This window comes from Lepidochelys kempii, chromosome 11 (genome assembly GCF_965140265.1).
Source record: "Lepidochelys kempii isolate rLepKem1 chromosome 11, rLepKem1.hap2, whole genome shotgun sequence".
NCBI lineage: Eukaryota > Metazoa > Chordata > Testudines > Cheloniidae > Lepidochelys > Lepidochelys kempii.
The window spans coordinates 71,466,593-71,484,870 of NC_133266.1; the positions used below are offsets into that span (position 1 = coordinate 71,466,593).

General features: G+C 50.8%; 1 protein-coding gene across 1 annotated transcript in view; it reads left to right on the forward strand.

The window, feature by feature from the left end:
- Positions 1–18,191: 18,191 nt before the first annotated feature.
- The window catches only part of TRPM8 (transient receptor potential cation channel subfamily M member 8), a 217,602-nt gene continuing 217,515 nt past the window's right edge, over positions 18,192–18,278 (forward strand). The window contains exon 1 of the mRNA XM_073304777.1: positions 18,192–18,260. The gene's annotated coding sequence lies outside the window, so the exon portion shown is untranslated. The remainder of the gene's footprint in view (positions 18,261–18,278) is intronic.

The following is an 18,278-nucleotide window of genomic DNA, read 5'->3' on the forward strand; positions in this document are numbered from 1 at the left end:
AATATTGGTTTTGCTGAGGTCTAACCAAGTCAGTAAACTGTGCCAGCATGCTTTTAAACACCCAAATGCACATTCTACCACCATTCCGCACTTGCTCAGCCTGTAGTTGAAGAGCTCCTGACTACTGTCCAGGCTGCCTGTGTACGGCTTCATGAGCCATGGCATTAAGGGGTAGGCTGGGTCCCCAAGGATAACTATAAGCATTTCAACATCCCCAATGGTTATTTTCTGGTCTGGGAATAAAGTCCCTTCCTGCAGCTTTTGAAACAGACCAGAGTTCCTGAAGATGCGAGCATCATGTACCTTTCCCGGCCATCCCATGTTGATAATGGTGAAACGTCGCTTGTGATCCACCAGTGCTTGCAGCAGCATTGAAAAGTTCCCCTTGCGGTTTATGTTCTCGCCAGCTTGGTGCTTAGGTGCCAAGATAGGGATATGGGTTCCGTCTATGGTCCCACCACAATTAGGGAATCCCATTGCAGCAAAGCCATCCACTATGACCTGCACATTTCCCAGAGTCACTACCCATGATAGCAGCAGCTCAGTGATTGCATTGGCTACTTGGATCACAGCAGCCCCACAGTAGATTTGCCCACTCCAAATTGATTGGGAATTGTCCCAGCCCTGCAACACTATGTGGTCCCACCACTCTGTGCTTGTTTCCCGGACCCAGAATCAGTGTTCCATGGCATGAGCCTGCCCCATTGCCACCAGGATGGCCAAATTGCCGGGGCCCGTGATTTGAGAGAAGTTTGTGTCCATGTCCTCATCACTCTCCTCACTGCGCTGTCGTCGCCTACTCGCCTGGTTTCGCTTTGCCGGGTTCTGGTGCTGCATATACTGCTGGATAATGCGTGTCGTGTTTAATGTGCTCCTAATTGCCAATGTGATCTGAGCGGGCTCCATGCTTGCCATGGTATGGCATCTGCAGGAGAGCAGAGTTGCAGGGGAAGCGGTGGTTGAATGACCAGTTTTGCAGACCTAGTGCACTGTCTGCTGCCAGGACACAACAGTTGAGTGGGCTGCACGCTTGCCATGGTATGGCGAGACAAGAGCAGCTGAGCAGAGTTGCGGCAGAAGCGGCCCTGCGAGACCAGCAGGAGAGCAGAGTGCGAGCGGAAGCAGTGGATGGTGATGGTCATATAGAGGACCTGCGAGGTGGATTCATAGCATCAGGAGAGCACAGTGGCAGCAGAAGCGGTGGATGACGATGACAATGGTTAGCAGTCCTACTGCACCGTCTGCTGAAAGCAGTATGGCGCCTGCATGGAAAAAAGGTGCGAAACGATTGTCTGCCGTTGCTGTCACGGAGGGAGGGGCAACTGATGACATGTACCCAAAACCACCCATGACAATGTTTTTGCCCCATCAAGCATTGGGAGCTTAATCCAGAATTCTAATGGGCGGCAGAGACTGCAGGAACTGTGGGATAGCTACCCACAGTGCAACCCTCCGAAAGTTGATGCTAGCCTTGGTACTGTAGATGCACTCCACCGACTTAATGCGCTTAGTGCATTAGTGTGGGGACACACAATCGACTGTATAACATCGCTTTCTAAAAAATTGAGTTCTATACATTTGACCTAATTTTGTAGTGTAGACATACCCCCAGGGTCTGTAAACAGCCAGAAATAATAGCTCAGATGGGAGTTGCTCTGTTCTACCTGAACCAGTTCACTTTGGATCAGTTTAACAGAAACACCTGAAGTAATGGGCCAGGCTCTCTGCTCCTGTAACTCGGTTCTCTTCAGTAGACACAACAGAGCTGCTTTTGGCCTGGAATGTCTGTTCAGCAAATCCAAACTGCACCCCCCACCCAGGTTTTAGGCACCCTGAAGTAGATCGATCACAGTAAACTTTAAACATGCTGAGCAAAAAATGGAACTAGATCGAACCAGAAATAAGGAGGATTCTCTCTCAAACAAAAAGAAAAGTTAAGGTAACATTTTTTGGGTTTGTCTTGTTTTCATAAAAATAAATGAGGGAAAAACTAGCATTATTTACTCTTGACAAGATGTGATGGGATATATAACTTTCACTGGTCCCATCTCATCAAACACAGCACGCTTCACATCTGCTTGTAATACCCAGTGCCTTGTGGTCATAAGGGATTTTATCCTTCCTGCCTCAAAGGAGTGTTCAAGTATTGATTCCTCTTCTGTAAAATGGGTATAAGACAGTGGTCAAGATCGGTCTGTGGCTGAGCCAAGAATTGAACCCAAGTCCCATGCTTCCCATTCCAGCATCCTACAACTAGACTACTCTTCTTTCTTATATCCTGAGAGGTGAGTAACAAAGGCTTGCTAACTACTTCTGTTCTCTAGGCAGGCATGGGTCATTGGACTGCTGTGATGACTCCACCTTCCCTTCCCAACTATAACAATGGATCAGTGATGCCAATGGAAATATTCCTTGGTGAGGACTTCAGGATTTGGTCTATTTAAAATATTTTGCACTAAAATTTTGTCAACTAAGTATTTCATAGCACTCCATAAAAACAAACAGTTCTTACAGATGTGGCACACAGAGGCAAGTCCAGAATTTACAAACCTGGGTGCTTAGTTAGGAACCTAAACTCCTAATTTCTGACTTTTTCATAGGTGGGGAGCATCTGTACTTCCTTTTGGCTGCAAAGTGTTTTTTTAAAATGTTTCAAGGGCATTTTTGAGGAGCTGTGAGTGCAACAAACTTTCCACCCATCCTGAGTGGGAACTCAGAGGTGCAACTCCTGATTTGCAAACAGATTAGATTACTTAGGGTATGTCTACACTACGAAATTAGGTTGAATTTATAGAAGTCAGTTTTTTAGAAATCATTTTTATATAGTCGATTGTGTGTGTCCCCGCACAAAATGCTCTAAGTGCATTAAGTGCATTAACTCAGCGGAGTGCTTCCACAGTACCGAGGCTACCATCGACTTCTGGAGTGTTGCACTGTGGGTAGCTATCCCACAGTTCCCGCAGTCTCTGCCGCCCATTGGAATTCTGGGTTGAGATCCCAATGCCTGATTGGGCAAAAAACATTGTTGCGGGTGGTTCTGGATACATGTCATCAGGCCCTCCCTCACTCCCTCCGTGAAAGCAACGGCAGACAATCATTTCACACCTTTTTTCCTGAGTTACCTGTGCAGACACCATACCACGGCAAGCATGGAGCCCGCTCAGCTCACTGTCACCGTATGACTCCTGGGTGCTGGCAGACGTGGTACTGCATTGCTACACAGCAGCAGCAACCCATTGCCTTGTGGCAGCAGACTGTGCAATAGGCCTGAAAACCATCGTCATCGTGTCTGAGGTACTCCTGGCTGCCTCAGTAAGGTCGGTCAGGAGCGCCTGGGCAGACATGGGTGCAGGGACTAAATTAGGAGTGACTCGACCAGGTCATTCTCTTTAGTCCTGCTGGCAGTCCTATTGTACCATCTTATGGTGAGCAGGCAGGAGATGAGGATGGCTAGCAATCCTATTGCACCATCTTCTGCCAAGCAGCCAGGAGATGTGGGATGGCTTGCCGTCCTACTGCAACATCTGCTGCCAGCCAAAGATGTAAAAGATAAATGAAGTGGATCAAAACAAGAAACACACCAGATTTGTTTTGTATTCATTTGCTCCCCCTCCCTCCCTCCCTCCATGAAATCAACGGCCAGCAGTTGTTTTGGTGAAGTCTGTCAGGGGCACCGTGAAAACTTTAATGGAGATTCAGTCCTGCCTGAAATACTAGAGGGAGGGATAGCTTAGTGGGTTGAGCATTGGCCTGCTAAACCCAGGGGTTTGAGTTCAGTCCTTGAGGGGGCTATTATGTGTGACAGTTGTTTTTGTTTCTCCTTGATGTAAAGCCACCCCCTTTGTTGACTTTAATTCCCTGTAAGCTAACGCTATAAGCCATGTCGTCAGTCACCCCTCCCTCTGTCAAAGCAACGGCAGACAATCGTTCCACGCCATTTTTCTGTGCAGACGCCATACCACGGCAAGCATGGAGCCTGCTCAGATCACTTTGGCAATTAGGAGCACATTAAACACGACACGCATTATCCAGCAGTATATGCAGCACCAGAACCTGGCAAAGTGAAACCGGGAGAGTAGGCAACGACAGCGCAGTGAGGAGAGTGATGAGGACATGGACACAGACTTCTCTCAAAGCACGGGCCCTGGCAATGTGGGCATCATGGTGGTAATGGGGCAGGTTCATGCAGTGGAACGCCGATTCTGGGCCTGGGAAACAAGCACAGAGTGGTGGGAGCACATAGTGTTGCAGGGCTGGGACGATTCCCAGTGGCTGCGAAACGTTCGCATGCGTAAGGGCACTTTCATGGAGCTTTGTGACTTGCTTTCCCCTGCCCTGTAGCACAAGAATACCAAGATGAAAGCAGCCCTCACTGTTCACAAGTGAGTGGCGATAGCCCTCTGGAAGCTTGCAATGCCAGACCACTACCGGTCAGTCGGGAGTCAATTTGGAGTGGGCAAATCCACTGTGGGGGTTGCTGTGATGCAAGTAGCCAACGCAATCAAAGATCTGCTGATATCAAGGGTAATGACCCAGGGAAATGTGCAGATCATAGTGGATGGCTTTGCTGCAATGGGATTCCCTAACTGTGGTGGGGCCATAGACGGAACCCATATCCCTATCTTGGCACCGGAGCACCAAGCTGGCAAGTACCTAAACCACAAGGGGTACTTTTCAATGGTGCTGCAAGCACTGGTGGATCACAAGCGATGTTTCACCAACATCACCATGGGATGGCCGGGAAAGGTACATGACGCTCGCATCTTCAGGAACTCTGGTCTGTTTCAAAAGCTGCAGGAAGGGACTTTATTCCCAGACCAGAAAATAACCATTGGGGATGTTGAAATGCTTATAGTTATCCTTGGGGACCCAGCCTACCCCTTAATGCCATGGCTCATGAAGCCGTACACAGGCAGCCTGGACAGTAGTCAGGAGCTCTTCAACTACAGGCTGAGCAAGTGCAGAATGGTGGTAGAATGTGCATTTGGACGTTTAAAAGTGCGCTGGCGCAGTTTACTGACTCGGTTAGACCTCAGCGAAACCAATATTCCCACTGTTATTACTGCTTGCTGTGTGCTCCACAATATCTGTGAGAGTAAGGGGGAGACGTTTATGGTGGGGTGGGAGGTTGAGGCAAATCACCTGGCCGCTGATTATGCACAGCCAGACACCAGGGCGGTTAGAAGAGCACAGCAGGGTGTGCTGCACATCAGAGAATCTTTGAAAACCAGTTTCATGACTGGCCAGGGTACTGTGTGACAGTTCTGTTTGTTTCTCCTTGATGAAAACCCGCCTCCTTGGTTGCCTCTAAATTCCCTGTAAGCCACTCGCACTCCCCCCTTCGATCACAGCTTGCTTGCAAAGGAAATAAAGTCACTATCGTTTAAAAAACATGTATTCTTTATTATTTGATTTTAAAAATAGGGAGATAACTCACAAGGTAGCCTTGGTGGGGTGTGGGAGGAGAGTAGAAAGGAAGGAAAAGGCCACTTTAAAACTTGTTGAATGACAGCCTTCTGTTGCTTGGGCTGTCCACTGGGGTGGAGTGGTTGGGTGCCTGGAGCCACCCCCCGTATTCTTGGGCATCTGGGTGAGGACGCTATAGAACTTGGGGAGGAAGGAGGGCGGTTAAACAGGGGCTGCAGCGGCAGTTTGTGATCCTGCTGCTATTCATGAACCTCCACCAGACGCCGGAGCATATCAGTTTGATCCTGCAGTAGCCCCAGCGTTGCCTCATGCCTCCTCTGATCTTCCTGCTGCCACCTCTCCTCATGCTCATCGTCTGCTTTCCCGTACTCTGCTATTGTGTCCTTCCACACATTCTGCTTAGTTCTCTCAGTGCTGGATGACTGCATGAGCTCAGAGAACATGTCATCACGTGTGCGTTTTTTTCGCCTTATCTGAGATAGCCTTTGGGACAGAGGAGGGAGGCTTGAAACATTTGCAGCTGCTGGAGGACAAAAAGGGAGTGATGTATTTAAAAAGATACATTTTACAGAACAATGGCTATACTCTTTCACTGTGAACAACACTATTCACGTTACATAGCACATGTGATTTTGGTACAAGGTTGCATTTTGCATCTTATATTGAGTGCCTGCGGCTTTGGTGTTAGAAATCACACACGCAGTGCCGGGCAACAGAATTTGGCTTGCAGGCAGCCATGGTAATCCATAGTCATTTGGCTTCTGCAACCTTCATAACAGCAGCACCCTCCTCTCCCATACCAAGCAAAGCACGTTGAGTTGGCCATTTAGTGCTGCAGTTTTTCTGTTAACATGCAGCAGCAGAAACCAAACTAACCCCCCCGCCCCAACAATTCTCTGGGATGATTGCTTTACCCCTCACCCACAGTGTGGCTGGTATCAGGGAAGATCCCTGCTAGCCATACGCGAACAGCTCAGCGCCAATGGCCCCCCATCTCCCACTGCGTGGCTAACTGTGGGGAGGATTTCTTTTCAGCCACAGGCAAACAGCCCAGTAGGAATGGCCACCTCTGAATGTCCCTTTAATTAAATTCCCCTATATCAACCAGGTTACCATGAATGATATCACTCTCCTGAGGATAACACAGAGAGATAAAGAAAGGATGTTGCTTGAATGCCAGCAAACGTCAGGACCATACGCTGCCAGGCTTTGTCATGCAATGATACCAGATTACTTGCTACTAGCATGGCATGGTAAAGTGTCCTACCATGGAGGACAGAATAAGGCTGCTCTTCCCAGAAACCTTCTGCAAAGGCTTTTAGAGTACCTCCAGGAGAGCTTCATGGAGATGTCCCTGGAGGATTTCTGCTCCATCCCCAGACACATTAACAGACATTTTCAGTAGCTGTACTGGCCACAAATGCATCCCAAATCCTCAAGGCTACTTAATCATTAAAAAACACTTGCTTCTATAACATGTATTATATTTTAAAAGGTACACTCACCAGAGGTCCCTTCTCCGGCTTGGTTGGGTTGGGAGGATATTTCAGTCAGGGTGATAAAAAGATCCTGGCTGTTGGGGAGAACGGTGTGCTGTGTGCTCTCCTCAAGCTCGTACTCCTCCTCCTCATCTTCCCTGTCCACAAAATCCTCAGGCATGGCGGAGAGTACCCCATCATCGGAGTCCACGGACAGGGGTGGGGTAGTGGTGGTGGCCCCCCCCTAGAATTGCATGCAGCTCAGCGTTGAAGCAGCATGTCTGGGGCTCTGTCCTGGAGCATCCATTTGATTCTTTGGTTTTCTGGTATGCTTGTCTGAGCTCCTTAAGTTTTACGTGGCACTGTGTTGCGTCCCTGCTGTAGCCTCTGTCCCTCATGGCCTCGGAGATTTTTTGAAATGTTTTGGCATTTTGTCTTTTGGAACATAGTTCTGATAGCACAGATTCCTCTCCCCATACAGCGATCAGATCCAGTACCTCCCGATCAGTCCATGCTGGAGCTCTTTTCCAATTCTGGGACTGCATGGTCACCTGTGCTGATGAGCTCTGCATGGTCACCTGTGCTGATGAGCGCGCCTGGCCAAACAGGAAATGAGATTCAAAAGCTCCTGGGGCTTTTCCTGTACACCTGGCCAGTGCATCTGAGTTCAGAGTGCTGTCCAGAGCGGTCACAATGGTGCACTGTGGGATAGCTCCCGGAGGCCAATACCTTCTAATTGTGTCCACACTAACCCTAATTCAAAATGGTGATGTCGATTTGAGGGCTAATCCCCTTGTTGGGGAGGAGTACAGAAATCGATTTTAAGAGCCCTTTATGTCGAAAAAAATGGCTTTGTTGTGTGGATGGGTGCAGGGTTAATTCGATTTAACGCTGCTAAATCCAACATAAACTCGTAGTGTAGAGAAGGCCTAAGGTGCCACAAGTACTCCTCGTTCTCATGGCAAGAAAGGTGCTCATTGTGCTGGGGCAGCCATAATTTACCCTGTAGCATGGCTGGTAAATGTAGGTCCCTATTGTGGCCTGAGTGGTGTGCTTTGCATTCTCACTCACACTGAGACGGCAGGGATATAATTCAGGGCTGAATCTGGCCTGTAACATGGATAGTATTCTGCAGCCTTTGAGACCAGTAGTTTGAAATCAAGCTGCAATGTTAATTAGTCTGAAATCTTAATGCTGAACAATGGCACTCAATACATAGGCGTAAGTGCAGTAAATGGTATGAGTAGAGCAGTCAACGTCTCAGTCGCTCATTGCCTTGGACGGTATAATCCGATGATTATGGATGGGATTATGAAAGGATATGTCGTTCTGGCAACTCAAAGGCCTTTCAGACAGTAAAAAGGGGGAGGATTGGTTTGTTAGCCATTAATGGATTCAGGAATGTTGCCCTTTACAAGAATATTTAACGTTTAGAATCAGATGTGAAGCCAAGAACACTGACGCTGTCTGGGAGATGGGAGGCCGGGCTCTTATTTTGATATGGAGTGCTTCTGTTTGAAATTGTAGCTCTGGACTAGAGAATCCAGCAGAGGAGCACTGTTCAAAATTCAAAGGCTTGCTGTGGTTTCTGAGCAGTCACTCCTGCAGTCCCTCCTTATTGAGAGAGAAATGAATCAACACGGAGCACATGTTGACACATTTGTGCCCTGTTTAACAGGGAAGGCTAAAAACAGCAGCCTGATTTATATGGATGGAGCTCTATGTTCGTTTGAAGTCTGGCAGGGAACTCGGCTGCGGTTTCCAAACTCCTCCCCCAACACTGTAATAAAATGTACCTGCATAGTCCATCCCCATCTATTCTCTTGCAGCAGGTTTAAAACAAATATAAGGAAGTAATTTTTCACAACACAGTGTGACAAAGTTCCTCCTCTACCTTGGTGGGTCTTGTGCTTATTGGCGGATTTGCTCGCCTCGGAGCTTCACGGCAGCCCTCAGTTTGGCCATTGTCTTGAACCCACAGTCCAGGTCAACTCCTCCTGTGTCTGACCAGGAGTTGGGAGGATTTGGGGGGAACCCGGGCCCGCCCTCTACTCCGGGTTCCAGCCCAGGGTCCTGTGGAATGCAGCTGTCTAGAGTGCCTCCTGGAACAGCTGTGCGACAGCTGCAACTCCCTGGGCTACTTCCCCATGGCCTCCTCCCAACACCTTCTTTATCCTCACCATAGGACCTTCCTCCTCGTGTCTGATAATGCTTGTACTCCTCAGTCCTCCAACAGTCCGCGTTCTCACTCTCAGCTCCTAGTGCCTCTTTCTCCCAGCTCCTTACACACGCACCATAAACTGAAGTGAGCTCCTTTTTAAAACCCAGGTGCCCTGATTAGCCTGCCTTAATTGATTCTAGCAGCTTCTTGATTGGCTGCAGGTGTTCTAATCAGCCTGTCTGTCTTAATTGTCTCCAGAAGGTTCCTGATTGTTCTGGAATCTTCCCTGTTATTGCAGGTGGCGGAGTCCCGCTCGGTGCGCCAGAGGTTGGTCCTGGCGGAAGTTACGAGGGTCGGAGACCTCCTGGACTACGACCGGAGAGACTGGCTGGATCCCCTGATGCTCGCTCGGCGCATGGGGCTCTCCAGCCTCCGTACCCCCCGGCGCGTACTTCAGGAGGTGAAGGCCGCCTTGACCCCCGCTGCTCGGGCTTATGTTAGCCGAGCCTTGTGCGAGGGCGCACCCCGCCCATCCCTTACCCCAGGCCTGCCGGACCTTTCCATCGGGCCCCCACCTTGTAGATCCCAACACACCCCTCACCCTTTTACTGCAAGCCGGCTGCACGAATTGCAGCCGGTTAGCTTTCAAATTGCTTCACGGAAATACTTATATACACTTACGCTTCACACCCTTCACGCCCACACCCTGGTGTCCCGCCCCGATACAAAGTGGCGGGATCTCCTGCCACCTTTGGAGGGTGAGCAACCTCGGTGGGCCAGCCTGTATTCCACCTTGGTCCCAAGGCCCGTCGGGGACATCAGTTGGCGGCTCCTTCATGGAGCTGTGAGCACGGGCGTCTTTTTGACACGGTTTACCCCCATTCCGGACACTTGTCCTTTTTGTAATGTGAGGGAAACCCTGGCGCACGTGTATTTAGAGTGTGCCAGATTGCAGCCCCTTTTCCGGCTCCTCACAAATATTTTATTACGCTTCTGGCTTCATTTTTCCCCCCACCTCTTTATCTATACACTTCCCATCCACGGCCCCACAAAGTCGCGGGATCTTCAGGTCAACCTCCTCCTAGCTTTGGCTAAAACAGCCATTTATAAAACCAGAGAGAGGAGGTTGGCCCATGAAACGTCCTGCGATTGTGGGGCCGTTTTCCGATCCTCAGTACACTCACGTATCCGAGCGGAGTTCCTCTGGGCGGCGTCCACCGACTCCCTTGAAGCCTTCGAGGAGCGGTGGGCGCTGTCTGGGGTTCTCTGCTCGGTGACCCCGTCCGGTTCCCTCCGTCTGACCCTTTGATTGAGGGGAAGAGCGAGAGACGCCAGCCCCAGCCATTGCCGCTGTGGATACCATCATTCCTGTCATCTAGGAGGGGTCCTATAATACATGGGTGTCTACCCCCCTCTCCCTAAACCGCCCACCCCGCAGCCGTGCCCATCTTACCGGGCACTCTCAGGAGAGGGAGGATCGGTGACACTGGGCGCGGCACTGGGTAACTCGAGGGGGTGGAAGACCACGAGTGTCGAGGAAGCCCCCCCGCTCTGGGCCCAGGCTAGCCTGAACACTTCTCCCTCCTGAAAGCTGCTGTGTTATACCTTCTGATTGCGTTGTTTTGTTGCATAGTTGTTTTGTTTTCTTTGGTAATTTTGTAAGCGTTACCAATAAACTTTCTTTTTGTTTCAAAAAAAAAAAAAATCTTCCCTGTTATCTTACCCAGGGAAAAGGGACCTGCTTAACCGGGGACCCATAGCTCTCCCTTTGAATCACTCTCCTGTAGCCCTCTGGCCTGGAGGGAGAGGGCTACTGCTCCTGCTGCTGATACTGCTGCTGTTAGGCCCTGGGCTCTCTCTGCTGCTACTGCTGCTCCCTTGGCTGGGCCTCCATATACGAGGAGATCGAGGCCCTGGGTCTGACACCGGTCACCCAAGGGGAGGACGACCCTATTCCAGCAGGCCTTGATATGGGCGACCTCACTCCAGCCCCCCTTTTCCCATGCTCCCTTCCCCTAACCGTTGCTTCCACTCCCACCTCCGAGGAGCCCCTGGACTCCTCCATCAACCCGGCCGCAGATGGCACCCCACTGACGACCACCGAGCCTGTTCAGGTGACAGCCAGTGCCACACGGCCAGGACCCGAGCCACCAGGGGCACCCCTCGTTGGTGTGGAGCAATTGACTTCCTTCCTGGGCAGGGGCCCTACAGAAGATAGTCCACCTCCTGATGCCGTGGCTGCCAAACCCACCATAGAGCCTGTGCCAGGCATCGCTGAGAGCCCCCTCCCCACCCCCTCAACCCTTGAGCCTGATCGGGAAGCGCCACCATCCAGCTGCTTGGCTCCCAAAGCCCAGAATCTCGCCTCTGCCCCTGCCCCTGCCGCTGTCCATGATTCCGGCCCTCCCCTTGATGCTGACCCTGTCCCTATTCCATCCACCTCCCACGATGTTATTGCCGCCCCTGGGGCTGTCTCCTTCCCTTTTCCAATAGATGACCCCCAGGGAGCGGCCTTTGGGTTTCCCTGTCCCGACCCACTAGGGGCTGCTACCCTCCCTCTGCCCCAGGATTCAAGGTGGGCCTAGTGGTGCCAGCCCATCAGACGCCCCATTGGGGTTCCGCACCCTGTCTGCCTGTCTCGGTGGGCCACAGAGCTGTACCAAGGGCCCCATCAGGGGATAAGCGGAGACCGTAACTCCACCCCCCCATGCGCTGCGAGAGGAGTTGCGGGAGTTTTTAGAAGACGTCCGTAGCTCCCGCAACAAGGTACAGCTTGCTCTCCAGCAATGGGGGGACTTTCATCAAATCCTCTGGGCCATGAGGGCCCTCATGGGGGAGGGTAAAAGGACAGGGAAGCAAGGTGCCATGGCCTACTGGCGAGTCTGCCTCTTCCGTGACTCCTTACTCACTTACGGGGTAGGTCATGGACTGTTGCGCGGCCCGTCGGGAGCCACGAGCATCCCTGCCAGCAAGGATCCCCCCAAACCCTCTTCATGGCACCTCTCACCATCGTAACATTGATCCCACACGGAGCCAACTGCCGAAGACAGCTGGCAGCTGGATTGGGGGGACAGGGTCTACTTTAGCCATCTCACAGTTCCTAAGGCTGGAGTGGTGACCCTGTTCTCCCCCGACCTATGGCCCGAGGTGCTGGTGGTCACCGAGGCTGTGCCAGGCCGCCTGCTGCACCTCTGGGTCCGTATGGAGGGTGTCGTGGTCAACCTCGTTAACGTCTATGCCCCGACATCGGGCCCGGAGCAGCTGCAATTCTATCAACAGGCATCTGCCTTCCTCGGCACCTTGGATCCTCATGAGTGTCTGGTCCTGGGTGGGGATTTTAACACCACCCTCGAGGAGCAAGACTGCTCGGGGACCGAGCAGTGCCCAGCTGCAGTGAAGTCCTCCAGGAGATAGTGAATACCACTCCCTGCTCCCTGGTGGATGTCTGGCACGACCACCACCTGGATGACATTTCCACGTTCACCTTTGTCCGGGTGGAGGCCTATCGGTCACACCACTCCCAGTTGGACCGCATTTATTTATCACATTTCCACCGTTCATGAGCCCACTCCTCCAGCATCCAGCCGGCCCCATTTTCTGACCATCATTTAGCAACCGTGACAGCCTCCCTCTGCACGGAGAGGCTGGGGCCGGGCCTATTGGCATTTCAACAACAGCCTGTTGGAGGATGTGGGCTTCGTGATGTCCTTCCGGGAGTTCTGGCTGGCCTGGCGAGGGCAGCGGCGTGCCTTTCCCTCGGCGTGACAGTAGTGGGACCTGGGGAAGGTGCGCGCCCAGCTCTTCTGTTGTGACTGCACCTGGGAGGGATGCGGCGATAGAGGGGGACCGCCGTGATTTACGAAATTCGCGTCCCGTCTCACTCCTCAGCATGGGCTGCAAAATTGTGGCAAAATCAATCTCGCTGCGGCTAGGGTCTGTGCTGGCGGACATGGTCCACTCAGACCAGACCTACACTGTCCCAGGCCGCAGTATTTTTGACAACCTATATCTGGTCCGGGACCTTTTGGAACTCGGGTGTAGGGATGGTCTGTCGTTCACCCTCCTGTCTTTGGATCAGGAGAAGGCATTCAACAGGGTGGATCATGGGTATCTCCTGAACACTCTGCAAGCGTTTGGCTTCGGACCCCTGTTTGTGGGTTTTCTCCAGGCGCTGTACGCCTCCGCAGAGTGTCTGGTCAGGCTCAACTGGATCCTGACCGAACTGGTCAGCTTCAGGCGAGGAGTACGGCGGGGTGCCGCCTCTTGGGCCAGCTGTACGCTCTGGTGATAGAGCCCTTCCTCTGTCTCTTCCGAAGGAGGCTGACAGGGTTGGTGCTGCGGGAGCTGGAGCTGCGGCTGGTCCTGTCAGTGTACGCCGATGACGTGCTCCTCGTGGTCCAGGACCCGGGCGACTTGGTGCGGGTGGAGGCTTTCCAGGCCATCTATTCGGCAGCCTCCACCTCCCAGGTCAACTGGGTCAAGAGCTCTGGCCTGGTGGTCGGGGACGGCTGGCAGGCGACCTCCCTCCCACCCACGCTTCAGGCCATCCGGTGGAGCGTGGGTCCGCTGCTCTATCTCGGCATTTATCTTTCTGCCACGCATCCCTCTCCACCGGAGAACTGGCACAATTTAGAGGCCGGGGTGATAGAGCAGCTCCGGAAATGGACATTACTACTCCGGTGCCTCTCCCTTCGAGGGAGAGCACTGGTGCTTAATCAAGTAGTCCTGTCCATGCTCTGGTACCGGCTCAACACCCTGGTCCCGGCCCTGGGTTTCCTGGCCACCCTCTGGACATCGATTCTGGAGTTCTTTTGGTCAGGGCTGCACTGGGTTCCTGCAGGGGTTCTCCATCTACCCCTGGAGGAGGGAGGGCAGGGCCTGAAATGTCTGCACACTCAGGTCCATGTCTTCCACCTCCAGGCCCTGCAGAGGCTCCTTTATGGTGCAGGTAGTCTGGCATGGAGCATACTGGCGCACGCCTTCCTGCGCCGTTTCCGAGTGCTCCGATACAACCGGCAGCTCCTTTATCTCCATCCGAGAGGTCTTCCATGAGACCTCTCCGGGCTGCCGGTCTTCTACCAGGACCTCCTCTGGACCTGAAAACTGTTTTCAACGACCAGGTCTGTTGCGGCCACCGAGGGGCAGTTCTCCTCGTGGAGCCCCTGCTACACAACCCCCAGCTTCGCGTGCAGGTGGCAGAGTCCCCCTTGGTGCACCAGAGGTTGGTCCTGGCAGAAGTCACAAGAGTCGGAGACCTCCTGGACTACGACCGGGGAGACTGGCTGGATCCCCTGATGCTCGTTCAGCGCATGGGGCTCTCCAGACCTCGTACTCTCTGGTACGTACTCCAGGAGGTGAAGGCCACTTTGCTGCCCGCTGCTTGGGTTTATCTCGACCGGGTCCTGCACGAGGGCGCGCCCCGCCTGACCTTTTAATTGGGTCCCTGCCCCGTGGACCCAACCGACTCCCTCACCCCTTCACTGTGAGCCGGCTGCATGAGATGCAGCCGGTCTGCTTCCAAAGCGTGCCAAGGAAACATCTATACATGCTCGTGCTCCACACCCTTCATGCCCTCACCCTGGTGTCCCGCCCCGATGCAAAATGGCGGGACCTCCTGCCACCTTTGGAGGGTGAGGAGCCCCGGTGGGCCAGCCTATATTCCACCTTGGTCCCAAGGCCCGCCGGGGATATCAGTTGGCAACTCCTTCACGGAGCCATGAGCACGGACGTGTTCTTGCCGCGGTTCACCTCTATCCCAGACACCAGCCCCTTTTGCGGCGTGAGGGAAACCCTGGCACACGTATATCTGGAGTGTGCCAGGCTGCAGCCCCTATTCCAGCTCCTCATCAATATTTTATTACATTATTGGTTGCACTTCTCCCCTCACCTTCTTATTTATGCACTCCCTATCCGTGGCCCCACAAAGTCACGGGATCTCCTGGTCAACCTCCTCCTGGCCCTAGCTAAAATAGCTAAAACCAGAGTGAGGAGGTTGGCCGATGGAGTCTCCTGTGACTGTGGGGCCTATTTACGATCCTCGGTCCTTTCACGTATCCGGCAGAGTTCCTCTGGGTGGTGTCCACTGACTCCCTTGATGCCTTTGAGGAGCAGTGGGTGCTGTCCGGGGTTCTCTGCTCGGTGTCCCCGTCTGGTTCCCTTCGTTTGACCCTTTGACCACACTCTGTTCCTGTTATTTCATTAGTTTTCCCCCGGATTTATTTGGTGTCCAGGTCCTGTGGATCCCCCTCTTAGGCTGGGGACGGGGGAGGATCCTTTATCACTTCCCAGATCCCAATAGGATTATTTTCCTGTAGCCATCTGTCACAACAGTCAACCTGTGGAAGTTGTTGCCAGGGAATGTTGTGAAGGCCAAGACTGTAATGGTTAAAAAAAAGAATTAGATAAGTTCATGGAGGATAGGTTTATCAATGGCTGTTAGCCAGGATGGGCAGGAATGCAACCCCGTGCTCTGAGTGTCCCTAGCCTCTATTTGCCAGAAGCTGCGAGTGGACAAAGGGGGTGGTTTACTTGTTTTGTTCATTCCCTCTGAAGTATGTAGCACTGTTCACTGGCAGAAGACAGGATACTGGGCTAGGTGGACCATCGGTCTGACCCAATATGGCCATTCTAACATTGTTAGTTTAAGGTAGCATTAATTTATTGTCAAAACTGTGACCATGCACTCAGTGCTGTACAGAACATGCAGGAAGATGTTGTCCTTGCCTCCAAGTTGCTGCAAGAGATTTTTGGGAATATTGACATCAGACTGTCTGGAAATTACTTTCTGCCCAACCTTGGACTGAGTCACTTCCTTGATAGTTGAGGTTAGTCTGTTGGTAGAAACTAGTGTAGCTGCCCAAGAGTTCCGTAACTGACACAACACCAGTGCGGTTTCATATTTTTTAATAAACTAGCAAGATCCACAATAGGCCACCCAACCAGTAGGTGTGGCTATCCCATTGCTCAGCAACTGGATTCAACCAGACGTCAGAATCTTGCTTGGGTTTTGGCTTTTCTTGAGTTAGATTGGCCTTTTATAACTGACACACTTGAGCTTAAACAAACTCAGAAACAGAACTCAGCATGAAACAACTCCCCTTCTATTGCTTAATTATATTTTCTGTGTACAGTCAAAAGGAACTGTATCTGATGATATATTGGGTTTCCCTTGTATCCTGTTGTACCAGTAACTGGCATGTGATTACATTATCATAAATATATTATAACTTCATTATTCTGGTGTGCTGATTTATAGAATTAAAGTGTATTTAAAGAGTATTATAAATATCCTTCTTCTACACCCCAGCATTACTAAATTCTTTAATGATGGTAGCCTTTCTGGGCAGCTATCCAGTATCTTAATTTTCACATATTTAAGGTCTCCTGTAATAATGTTAATTCATCATGCAGTCAATTCTGAAAGCACAGTGGCTGGTTCTGGTGAAGTCTAATTGCCAAGCATGGAAAATAGAAAATTTTGTGCAGAAATCAAGCAATCATACTAATAAATAGCTTGGTGTACTGATAGCAGTGGTTGCCAATAAGCTGGTATTGAGTTGTGTATTTCAAGTGCAAGATGTGCACACATTCAGCATAAGTATCTCCTGAAGCCTAAAGGACATAGTAATGTGGGCTAATATCTTACTAGAAATACACACATAAGAGAAACAAAGTAGTGAAAGTGCATTTAAAACAAAAGTGAGATGGGGGCCATGACTTTGTTTTTGGAGAAAATTCCAGTCTTGGATTTTTTTCTCCCTTGTTCTCACTGAATTTCACCTGGAATCTAATAAATGTATACAACTGAATGAATTCTCTACTGCTCTGTCCTCAAATTAATGAATTAGAATATGTAAAGTCTGCTCAGCACTATGCACAAAGGTGAGGACCAAGGGTGACACAGGTGCTACATGGTGAGGGGAAAGGCTGTGTTGAAGTTTAGCTTAGAGGCTGCTTACCTTAGCTACCTATAAACACAAAGCCATAGTGTGCTTATTGTGACTTCCTAAAGGTGAGGGACTTAGCATTGAGGTCTGTACTGCAGCATCTGTTGAGGGTATCAGGCAAACTGCATGTGCTGGATCAGTGGGGCAATGAAGAAATAAGACACCCATGATTTGCTGCTTATTACTTGCTGTGCTCTATGTCTGTGTGCTGGAGTGGAGCAGTATAGATAGTATCATTGGAATTCTCAGCAACACTAATAGTCCCTTGCAGCCTCTTACTCCGAGTTATCAGCTGCTTCTCTTCTTGGACGGCAGGGCACATGGCACCAGGACCCTCATGCACCTTCTAGTTCTCTCATATGCACAGTAATACAATAGCACCTGACAGTGTTAGCTACAAACAAGCTTTCCTTTCCAAATTTACTGACTTAATCTTCATCATCCTCTGACCATTAGTCTGCCCCCCACATCTCCTTGCTACTCAGTGGCCTTTCAGTCTTCCACTGCTTGGTTTACTCATTTAAGCTATGCAGAAGTGATGGACACAACTTTCTCTGACAGATAAAAGTTTCACCAGCAAAAGCACTGGTGTGGACAGTGCTATGTTGGTGGGAGAGCGTCTTCTGCTGACATAGTTACCACCGTTCTTTGGAAGTGGTTTAAGAATGCCATCAGGAGAGCTCTCTCCTGCCAGCACAGAGCAGTTACACATAAGACCTTCAGCCGCACAGCTGCAGCAGTACAGCTGTGCCACTGTAAGGTCCATAGTGTAGATATAGCCTAAGATATAACTGATTATTTACCTGACAACCTTTGACCCATGACCTGTGCTCAGGTGAACAGCATGGAATTCAGTCAAGGTCCATCCTTTGTCATGCACAGGTGAACATCTTTCCTTTTGTGAAAAACCCAGATGGGTGGAGAAGTAGGGCAGTTACTATGCACAGACACATGTGTGTCTGTATGTGAGGACATGAAATAGAGGAATAAGTCCAGAAAAGCAATGCAGAACTAACTTACTCAAAAAACAAACCCTCTAGTTTTCTTCCCCCAAATGTTTGTGCTTTACCTAAAGCTGCCTAGAGGCAAGACTGACTTTTTCATGTGAGATTGCAGATTTCTCTCTGTACTGACTAATTATGACTGATCGCTATGGTAACTGCAAGATAATACCTCAACAGGCGGAACACCTTGATGCACCAACTCACATAGGCATACTTTCCTTAAGCTTGTGACTTAATTGGAAAGGTAAGTATTTTTTTCAAC